This window comes from Eulemur rufifrons, chromosome 17, assembly GCF_041146395.1.
Source record: "Eulemur rufifrons isolate Redbay chromosome 17, OSU_ERuf_1, whole genome shotgun sequence".
NCBI lineage: Eukaryota > Metazoa > Chordata > Mammalia > Primates > Lemuridae > Eulemur > Eulemur rufifrons.
This window is the reverse complement of record NC_090999.1, coordinates 22,496,063-22,507,785: the sequence shown is the minus strand read 5'-3', so window position 1 is coordinate 22,507,785 and position 11,723 is coordinate 22,496,063. Positions and strand designations below refer to the sequence as shown.

The window sequence follows — 11,723 nt, the reverse complement described above, 5'->3', positions numbered from 1 at the left end:
GAAGTCAGAAAGTCCTTGCCAGTAAGGAACTGCATTTTAAAATTCTTTTGATATTGGACAATGCTCCTGGCCTTCTAGAACCCCACGAATTCAGCATTGAAGGCATCAAAGTGGTCTGTTTGCCCCCAAACATGTCTCTGTTTCAGCCCCTGGATCGGGGGGTCATAAGGGCCTTTAAGGTTCATTACGCACAGTACTCCATGGAAAGGACTGTCAGCACTGTGCAAGAGAACCCGGACAGAGAGAACGTCATGAAAATCTAAAAGAATTACATCGTCAGAAATGTCATCATTGTTATATAAAAAGCCATGAAAGCTATCAAGTCTGAAACAATAAATTCCTGCTGGAGAAAACCGTATCTAGATGTTGTGCATGACTTCACAGGATTTACAACAGAAACAATCAAGGAAATCATGAAAAAGATTGTGGATATGGCAAAAAATGGTGGGGGGGGGGTGGTGAAGGGTTTCAAGATGCAGATCTTGCCTCTCTTCCTTGGCTCTGCCTGTGGAGGTAGCAGCCATCTCTTACTCGGCATCGTGGCCACATTCAGACCCCTCGTGAAGCCTAAGATCATCCATAAGAGGACCAAGAAGTTCATCTGGCACCAGTCAGACTGATATGTCAGAATTAAATACAACCGGCAGAAACCTGGAAGTATTAACAGCAGGGTTTGTAGCAGATCCAAAGGACAGATCTTGATGCCCAACATTGGTTATGGGAGCAATAAGAAAACAAAGCACATGCTGCCCAATGGCTTCTAGAAGTTCTTGGTCCACAACATCAAGGAGCCGTAAGTACTGCTGATGTGCAACAAATCTTACCGTATGGAGATTGCTCGCAGTGTTTCCTCCAAGAGCTGCAGAGGCACTGTGGAAAGAGCAGCCCAGCTGGCCATCAGAGTCACCCATCCCAGTGCCAGGTTGTGCAGTGAAGAAAATGAATAGACAGCTCACGTGCACACTCCAGTCAACAGTGCTCTGACAGTAATTAAGGGTTTGAGGGGAGTCAAAAGTTGTATTGAGATTTTCAGCTGTGCAGGGGGTTGGCATCCCTGACCTCGACGACGTTCAAGGGTCACCTGTGCTTTGGAGCTATTCTTACCAATCTTTCTTCTATCTACAAACTATTCAGAAGCATAACTTACATTCACTGAAAGCTTTTATTTTAAATTTATTGTGCTATTCCTCCCCTCTCAATCTGCCCATGACAAATATTTCTAATTTTGCATTTTCTCTCTTAAGTGGAAGAATAATTTTGTTTATTGTTTTTCTCTGTCTAGCTTTTTTTAATGTTTTTAAAGCAAGGAACAAGGTGGTAGACACAATATGTAATGCCAGTTTATTTTCCTGCATGAGTTCTGCCACGAAAAGGCATGCAACATCCCAAGTAAGAAAATGCTGCAGATTGCAGCACTCCAAGGGCATTTAAAAAATTGCATTAGCCTCAATTACAGGTGACAAATATCTTCCCTGATGTATTATACATCAGTGGTTTTAATCAGATGTTTTAGGCAAGTGTGTGAAAGCCAAGTAGAATTTAATTAAATACTATAAGACTCACATTTTGGTTTCTCTGGATGGGAGCTGCCAATTTGAAACATGAGGCTGAACTCGTGTATCCAGTTTCTGGGCAAATTATCCCTGCTGGATGGGCCAGGGTTTGAATTCCAGGACCCCATAACTGTAGTGTCAGAGGAAGATGGAGCAGTCAAGGCACTTTCAGGTGACAAAGACAACCGTCTTGCTTGTCAGGCCACAAAACCTAGTCCAGTGGGAAATGACCAGAATAATCAGGATCATAAAACTGTGTTTTGTATGAAAAAGGTCAAGGAACAAAGAATGGTTAGCTTAGAGAAGAGCAAAATTATTGACTCTTAGAGCCAAGAGAGACCTCAAACATCATCACTCAATCGCCTTCATTGTGCAAATGAGATTCAAAAAAGTTAAATGAGCTGATGGAAGTCATGGAGCTCATCTGTGGTAATGCAGAGACTAGAGCACTAGTCTTCTGACCCCCCTGCCCCAGGACTCCTTTCACAGTGACATCCCCAGAGTCCGTGCTCTTTCCATTCTACAAGGTGATGGTTCTCAAGAAGCATAAATAAGATGAATGAATGAAGTGCTTAGCACAGAGCCTGGAAAATGCTGGCAACCACTGAGTGTTCATTCCTTTTGTCACCAGTGTGCCTCCTGCCATAACAGCCATTAAGCAAGGATAAGACTGTGGCTGGAGTTGATTGTCAGATGTCTACATACGCTTTTTCAGAAGGCTGGATTAGAACACATGAGAATAAATTATAAATTCATATTTCAACAAACCATAAAAGAAATAATGAGAAAAAAAAAAACCCTTTCTAATGAATAGAATTGTCCAACAGTATGAAAGGCTGTTCTCAGAGCTGAGTGTCTCATCACGGGCTGTATTCAAGAGAGCCAGGTGGCAATCAACCCGAGTTTCCCTCCAGGATTTTCTTAATGAATAGAAGCTAGGATAAAATTACTTCTAAGAGTCTGTCTTTAACCTGCTAGAAAGGGGGAAGAGTAAAAGTACGTAATGTATCCAACGCAATGGTTTAAGAAGACTATTATGATAGCAGCAACAAATGAGGGAACAGAAGTTCTAGGAGGAAGCTAGCTAGGAGCTTTAGGATTTTGAACCATCAATGTAAAATCACAGAAAAACAAATGCTGGATCAACCGTAAAAGCTTCAGAGTCCAATTTGCATTTATTGCACCTCTCCTCACAAAACTGTTTACATGCTGAGTCATGAAGCTCCTGAGAATTCTGCTCTTGGCCAAGCTCTATTAAATTCCCCATAATTAGTGTTTCTGCCAGTCCCAGGGGCCACCCAGCAAGGGCACTAAATGACAGGGATGCCAGGAAGAGGATGAGCAGTGGTCCAGAAACAGATCGTGTTCAGCTGAGAAGCTAGTGTGCCTCTTTCATTGTTGTGTCTTCTCTCCTTAGGTTATGTTGACATCGCGCTCATTCCAAAAGGAGCAAGGGACATAAGGGTGATGGAAGTTGAGGGAGCCGGAAACTTCCTGGCCATCAGGAGTGAAGACCCTGAGAAATATTACCTCAATGGAGGATTCATTATCCAGTGGAATGGGAACTATAAGCTGGCAGGGACTGTCTTTCAGTATGACAGGAAAGGAGACCTGGAGAAACTGATGGCCACAGGCCCTACCAATGAGTCCGTGTGGATCCAGGTAAGCGAAGGGGAAGAAAATGCTGGCATGTGCACTAGCTAGGATCTTTCTCCCTTCTTTCCCAAGGTATTTATTAGGGTACGTTGAGTAAGAATCTTTAAAACTTCTTTTAGCAAGGAAACAGGGAGGGGAGCAAAAGATCCGTTTGTGCTGTTAATCCTTTATTGCTGAAACCACCATAACAAAATGCCAGGAACTCTAAAACCACCCATCAGCTTCCAGGCTGATGTATTTGAAGGTGATTATTCCTCAAGGATATTGTCAGTGTGAACCAGTTTCTAAGCTTTCCAGCAGCTGCTTGTAACTGACTGTTAACTGACGAACTGACGTGTTATCATATGCTGTCCTCAGGCAAAGGGTTTGACTTTGTGAACCCCTTGGCGGAAGCATGGGTGAGAATGCAATATGTGCTCTTCAAAGGCAGCAGGGGCTTGTCTCTCATATTAGGCACAGAGCTGTAGGAAAGGAGTGGAATAATTCTACCAGTAGAGGCAAGGCAGTTTGGGGGTGCCAGATGGCCTAAGAGAGTCAAATCTAGCCACATTCGAAAGTTAAAGGGAGGTCATTTCCAAGCCAGAGATCAGAGTACTCACAGAAGCTGGAGACCAAGCTGGCAGCTACGCTCCATGAATGTCAGGAGATCTCACATCTGACCTGGCCACAGGGGCAAGGTTTTACACATGGGAACCCCCAGTCCCAGGGAGCAACCAATCCGCTGCCTCTAAATTTGAGATGAATCCATTTTTAATGTGTAGTAAGTAGATTATCTGCAGGAGAGGAAAGTGAAGGGAAGGTCCCAAGAGTGACCCACCTTAGCTAAAACCCATGATCATTTTTATCTCAGAAATACTATGTGTTAAAGGAACTAACAGCCTGAGAGCTAAGGAAAGGCATAAGACAACACCACACATAATAAAAATTAACATTCACTGAGTGCTAACTCCATGTCAGGCATTGTTCTAATCACTTTGTATGTATTTACTCACTTCACTCTCACAATAATTCTATTAGTAGGTATTATTATTACCCTCACTTTGTATGTGGGCAAAGGACACCACTTACCTGTATTCACAAAGTTAGTAAGTACACAAGCGGCCAAAGTGACCTACCCGCCTATTGTTGGAAAGGACACTCTTGACCATTCCCTCAGAGTGGTCCCCATATTATTAGCCCTCCTGTTTCTGTGAACTGGAATTCCCATGGGAATCCAGCCAAGAAATAATAGAATGGAGAATATAGAGATATAGATAGATATACAGGTATAAATATAGGTGTAGATATAGAGGTAGCGGTAGATATGGAGAAGTAGACGTAGGTGTAGATCCGTTTAACGGCATTTGTTCCAGTGCATGCTCCCATAACTACTTTTAGATGATAGACATTGTGTGATGTTTTTACATAACTGTGGTTTACAGTGTAAAGTATGACAGAGTTTGATGTGACCTCGCTCTTGCCTTTCAGCTCCTATTCCAGGTGACCAACCCTGGCATCAAGTATGAGTACACAATCCGGAAAGATGGCCTTGAAAATGATGTGGAGCAGCTGATGTACTTCTGGCAGTACGGCCGCTGGACAGAGTGCAGTGTGACCTGTGGGACGGGTGAGAAACCGCTGCTCTCAGTAGGAATGCGTGTCAGCTTCCGCACGGGCCACGGGCCATCTGAGCCAGTGCTTTGTACTCAGTGCTCGTGGATCTGCAGAGTTCCACGGAAATGGAGAGATGGCCCTGGGGCCTCTGTGGACCGGGAATGCGCAGGGGCATGGTTTAAAGGGAGAAACAGTTTTTCTTTCGTGAGCTTTATGTAGCGGCCCTCATGAAAGGTTTTGTTTGAAGACAGGGTTACATGTCAAACAAAAAGGCTTAAAAAACACCTTTTGGTTGAGGAACTGAGGGCTGTAAAAGTGAAAGAACCTGCCCAAATACATACTGTAAATCATGCTCAAATTCAAACCACAACAGCTCTTCTGATTCCTAGCCCAGGGTTCTTTCTCCATCTCCAATTTATCAATTTTTTGTATCTAATAGGAGAGTTTAGGTTTATCACATGAATCAAGCACTGGAAAGATGCATTTGCTGCCAAGTATCAGTCAGGATGGGATAGTCTTTGCTACCATAACAAAGAAATGGAAATCCTAGTAATTCAATACAATTAAAGTTGATTTTTAACCCATCACTGTATGTGGGAAGGAGGTTGGAAGGCCCTGCTTCATCTTCTAGCTAAGACCTCTGAATCGCATGGCTTCCAACTTGCCCCATAAGGAAAGAGAGATGAAAGAGGCAGACTGGCTCTGTTGACAGCCTTGGCCCGGAAGTGACAAATCACTTCCGCGTACATCTCACTGGTTAACCTCAGTCACATGAGCACAGTCTAACTGCAAAGGGAGGCTGGGAAATATGGAGGCATGTGTGGACATTTGGGAAGCACAGACTCCCTCTGCCGCAGGCTAAATGAATTTTCCCAAGGCCTGTGAAGGCAGAGGTTAGGATCTGTTGGGTACTTGGGCTCTGTCACTCATTTAGGGGGATTTAATAATGGCACCATATGTGAAAAAGCCTCTGCCTCTGTTTCTCCTTTTGAATCAAGTCTAAGTCTGTTATGGAACTTTTTGCTTCTTGCCTATAACTACTGCCTGTAAAACCAGGGCAGCTAGGATGAAGTTCCAGAACTGGTGATGTAGCAAAGGGAATAGAAGTGAAGCAGTGAGTGGGCTAGAAGACGATGGTTTACTCTTCCAGGGGCTTCCCCCTTATATACCTGGTCACTGCACCACCTGTTCACTGGCTTCCTCACCCCCAGGAGGTAGTTGTGCAAAGAGATCTAAAAGTTGCATCATACACTATCAAGCTTACAAACAATTTTTGTATTATTAACTTCTTTCTTTCCTCACTTCAGGGCAGAAAGCCAAGGTTAGGTTCTAGAATTTATAAGAATAAAATGTTCATTTTAAAACATGTGCAATTTTGAGATGCTAAACCTCTGGAAATTTATCTAGGGGGAAGGTGCAGTGTATGGCAGCAGCCATAAGCGGTGTTGGCGGTGTTGGCGGGAGGGCCAGTCCTGCAATTCCCAGGGCTGCCTCTAGCATTTCCAAGTGTACTGCCCACCGTTGCTTGCGGGGGGACTACACTTGCAATTAGCAAAGGCAGTTTAGGCAGAAAATAAGTGGGTGAACAAACTCTCCCTAAGGAGCAGTGGGAGGAAAATGAAGTCACCGTGACTGTAGTTACAAATACTTTGTCAATTTATCATCTTCCGTGTTCTCATCTTTCAATGAAATGTGATTTTAAGCTCTAAGCTTCAATCATTTGTCCTAGGACACCATGGAGTGAAAGTGAGCCAGCACTGACTGGGCAGGGACTCCAAGAAACAGGAGAACATCCTCCACCCTCTTCTATTTCAATAGGACGAGCTCTTTGCATTGCATGCACTGTATTTCAGAGCATCAGGAATCGAGAGATAAGTGGGTGATTTGTGCAGTGATCATAAAGACACATCTGAAGTTAGCTAGGAAATTGAACATTCTTACCCGATAGGAATCAGACATTTCATTTTGTTACAGCCTGAGCCTTCAGCAGCACCTCTACCTGGGTAAATGTCATTCTGATTATTAAGCCTTAATGGGAATGATCAGAGTGCTTACATGCTCACCTGAACTTCAGCCACACTGTCTATTTGAGTGATGCAGAGTTTTCTTGCTCTGGCAAAGAAAGATAACATATCTACTTAAATACTCTCAAACACAGAGCAAGAAATTGCTAATATTCACACAGGACACATTGCTCAATATAAAAATGAAAGACTGCCTAAAACACTGAATCATTCAGTGATGGATTTTTATTTTCTTTAAGTTGAAACTTTCAGTATTGTAAAAATAAGTTAAACATATAACTAAAAACTGAAAAATAAAGTTGCCACCCTAACACATGTACTTTTGCTACTTTGCTTTACTTCTTTTCAATGTTTTTCCTTTCATCTAATCATAGATGTATATAGTTGCATGCATATGGATATACTGATGTGCACATACACACATATGCCTTCATTTATCATAACAGGGATAGGTTTTCATGTGTTGTACAGTCTTTGTAACTATAATTTTTAAGGAGGCATTTTGTTCTCTGGAAAGACAACATTTCCTTAGCCAATTCTTTATTGCCATTCTTCTGATGAGCATCTTTGGGCCCATGTAAAAAATGATATCCTCAGTTTTCAATTCTATGTGGAATTTCCAGGTTAGAAGAATATAAATATTGATTTCCACAGTAAAGGGAAATAGTAAATAGGTAGTTACATTTTATTTTTAAATTGTTGTATTATTTTAGTTTTACACTTTTTTACTGGGAAACATTTTAAACATACCAGCAAAACAAAGAATGTAGTAACAAATTCTGAACCCGACTCCACTTCCTTTGCTTTTCCCCCAGAGTTAACTAGGATCGTGAAACCAGTGTTTATTACACTCATGTTTATTGTTAAGTACTTTTATTATACATGTGTGTAGCCATATTATATGATATTGTCTGTCAGGCACTTAAGCTTTCTATAAATAGTATCATACTCAATGTATCATTCTTTATCTCACTTTTATTACTCCAACATTAGGCTTTTGAGATAAATCCACTCTGATCAAAGGAGCTCCAGTATATTCATTGTAAGGGTTCCATACTATTTCATTGTATGACGATATCACGATTTATTTATACATCTACTATTTTGCAGTTAAATATATTTCTGCAATGGCAGCACTCCCCAGCCTTTTGGGCACCAGGGACTGTTTTCCTGGAAGACAGTTTTTCCATGAACCAGGAGCATGGGGGTGGTTTGGGGAGATGATTCAAGTTCATTACATTTATTGTGCACTTTATTTATATTATTATTACATTGTAATATATAATGAAATAATTATACAACTTGCCATAGGTTGGTGACCCCTGCTGTAATGAACACCTTGTAATTATTGCCTTATTACCTCAATATTTGAGCTTCTTTAATATGTATACCTAGAAGTAAAATTCCTGGACCATACAGTCTGTGCATATTGTAGGAGTAAATCAGTGAACTCATTGGGGTGCCATGGAATATTTGAAATTTTCCAGGCAAACAGAGAAATTTTAAAGGCAAACAGCTATACTTAACATCTCCTGGATATCACGTGAACTACTAGCTCAAGGTAGTTCAAGGTTAGGTCACACTATATTCCTTTCAATGGCATCCTGTCTTTATGAAACTGGTTTTTCAGTGGTTGCTGTGATTAAAAAATCAAGTACCACTTGAAAATCTATGTGGAACAGGAAATATGGTATCCAGTCTCATTCCAAGATTTGAAAAGTTGTGCAGTATCCAATAGATGCACACATCTCATTAGTAAGTTAACTTAAAATGAAACAAATATTATTTCGTCTTTCAATGTATATGTATTATTTTTTCAGATGACTACTGAGTTGTTATGCCATAAATACTTACTAAGTTGGGACCTAATTATTTAATGAATGGAAGTGTTAAATGTTTTATTTGGCCTGAAAGCACCATGAAAAATTACTGAGACGCCTTATAAGAGCACTGTGAACTGAGCAAGTTAGAAGCTTCTGTTCTAGTCTTGGCTTGTCTTTTAAACTTTGTTTATGTTGTCTTATTTACTTGAAGCAGAACTCATGTTAAGCAGAAATGTTAGATTTTGATATAATCAATTTTATCAATTTTCCATTTATTGTTTGTGCTCTTAAAACTACTTTTCTATCTCAAAGTCATAAAGATATGATCCTATATTTTCTTCTAAAAGTTTTAAAATTTTCAATCTCACATAAGGAGTTTAACCCACCTAAATTTACTTTTCTGTGTAGTGTAAAGTAGAGATCTAATTTCCTTATCAATGAGATCAATTGTTCCAACCATATTTATAGAATAGGATATCCCCTCATCATGGGCATTTTTTTAAAGCTGTTATTTTGACATCTTCGTATTTTTAAAAAATTGCTGAAAATGTGATAAAACCAATGTGGATGACTATAATTGAACTTGACAATATCTATATGAAGGAAACGGTGAAACCACTATACGGTATTTAGAAACGAATGCTCCCCTCCCACCCCAGCTACATACTCAGATTAAATGTGTGCACATCCTAGTAGCTGGAACATTTGTTTCTAGCTTCTTATTCTCCTTGGCTACTTTTCAATTGGATTTCCTTGAGCAGGTTCCAGGCTTGTCACCACAGTGCGGGTTTGTTAATGGTCACCACTGGTCCTACATTAAATAGGAGATCATGGCTAAGCTCATAACTCACCTGCGTTTCTGACTGATCACAGCAATGCTCTCCGTGGCCACTTGTCATTTGGGCTCCTTTGGGAGAGTGCTCTTTATTTTCTGTACCTTTGGGTATAATTGGTTTTGTTTCTTCTTGTTCCTGGAGTTACATGTGAAAAGACAGAGTTCAGTGTGGCTTCTATGGAGGAGGCATGCAATTCTTTGCCTATGCAACTAACACCAAACTCACTGTGTCCTTTCTGCGGGAACTCTAAGTATGATATGTGATGATTCTCTCTTCTTCTCCTTTTTCCATTCAGTTTTATAAGCACCTCTGAAAAAGGACCCAACTTTTAGGAATTGTGGTCATTAAAATCTTCTTATTAGCTTGGTTTTTTAAGCACAGAATTCCATTTTTAAGGTGGTGTGAGCTCTCTCTGCATCTGGCTCTGATTATTTGCTGACTTGTAATTTTATCCCCTTTGCCAGATTTAAAACTCCAGGATGACAGGTTCTGTGCTTCATGCTTTTTGTGGCTTCCCTCCTTCCCCCGTGTGGCCTGGTGCCATTTACTGGTTTATTGTAAAGAATATTACAAAGGATACAGATAAAGAGATGCACAGGGCAAGGCATGTGAGATGGAGGCGGAGCTTCCATGCCCTCTCCAGGAGCTCCACCTCCCAGGAACCTCCGTGTGTTTGGCTATCTGGAAGCTCCTTTATTGGCATTTATCTTTTTTTTTTTTTTTTTTTTGGTGTGGGTCTGTTTCCAGGCTGCTATTCTGTTGCATTGACTTAGCTCTATAATTTTTGTAGCTTTATGTATAATAAGTGTTAGTATTAAAATCCCTCATCTAGTTCTTTCTCTTCAAAATCTTCTTGTCTCTTCTTGGCCTTTGCTTATTTATTAAACTTTAGGATCAATGTGTCAAATTCTAAGAAAATTCCTCTTGGTATACTGATTGGAATTGCATTCAATTTATGGGTTATATATGTAAGGATTGATACCTTTAAAACAATGAGTTTTTCTAGGTATGAACACAATGTATCTCTCTTTTCAGGTCTTTGGGGTCCTTTAAGATTTATTTGTTATTTTCCCCTTAGAGATGTATAGGAATGCTGTTGATTTTTGTGTTTTAATTATGTATCAAGTAACATTGCTGAAATCTATTAACTCTCAATTTATCTGTAAAATTTCTTCCATTTTTGTATTGTTTAATAATAAGGAAAGTTTTATCTCCTTTCCAATTGTTTTACTTTGTTTTTGTTTTTTGGATTCATTGCATTGACTTGGGCCACTAATAGAGTGCTGAATGGAATAATTTCAGTAGACAATAAGGGGCATCCAAGCCTTTCTCCTGACTTTGATAAGAACGCTTCAGATGATCTTTATCAGGGACAATAAGTTCCCTTCTATTTCTAGCTCATTATATCTTTCATTATGAATGAATATTGAATCTGTTCCAATATTTTTCTGCATCTGCTGAGATAATCACGTTTTTTCTCTATTAATATGCTAATTGGTTATTCCATGAATAGATTTTCTGTTACTGAGCTATACTGGCATTCTTCAGATAAAGTTTACTGAATATGATATAAACTTGTACATATATTATATACACTCTTGAGTTCTGTTTGGTTTATTTTATTTAGGACTTTCATATCTACATTCATGAATGAGATTTTGCTTTATTATTCCCTTCTTGTACATTCCTTTGTCCTGTTGGGTATTGAAGTTATACTAGCCTTATACATAAGTTGGGTTACTTTCCTTCTTTTTCTTTCTTTGCAACTTTATATAAAATAACAGTAGTTTGTATGTGTTGCTGTTCTTGCTTCCTAAGAAGATTTCCCTCTGGTCCGGTCAGTCCCACTGTGGTTAAGGCAGGGAGATTCTTCCCTTCATGTTCTGTCCTCACAAAGGACTCTCATACACATTAAAAAGTAAGTCGCCTGCAGGTCAAGTGGTTAGAGAGGGCATGGGGCAGTTGATGCATGAGGATAGCTCATTCTCAGAGTTTTCTCATGCTTCCTCTTGATCATATGGGTCAAAAAATACTCCTCATTTTCTCGTTTATTCGTATTATTCTTTCTTCCTATTGAGTGACCACCATCTGCCCTTAAAGTTGAATTCAGTAAGTGTTTCCTTCAATTGTATAAAATCTCCCCTGACCCCGTGATTCTCTTCCTCATTCTTAAGTAATAGACAGTCCTGTTAGTATGTTACAGTAGTTACGATTGTGGACTCTGGAACCTGACTGCTC

General features: G+C 40.0%; 1 pseudogene; it reads left to right on the top strand.

Annotated features, from left to right (window-relative positions):
* Positions 1–308: 308 nt before the first annotated feature.
* Positions 309–947, top strand: LOC138398010 (large ribosomal subunit protein eL32-like; annotated as a pseudogene).
* The last annotated feature ends 10,776 nt before the right edge of the window (positions 948–11,723 follow it).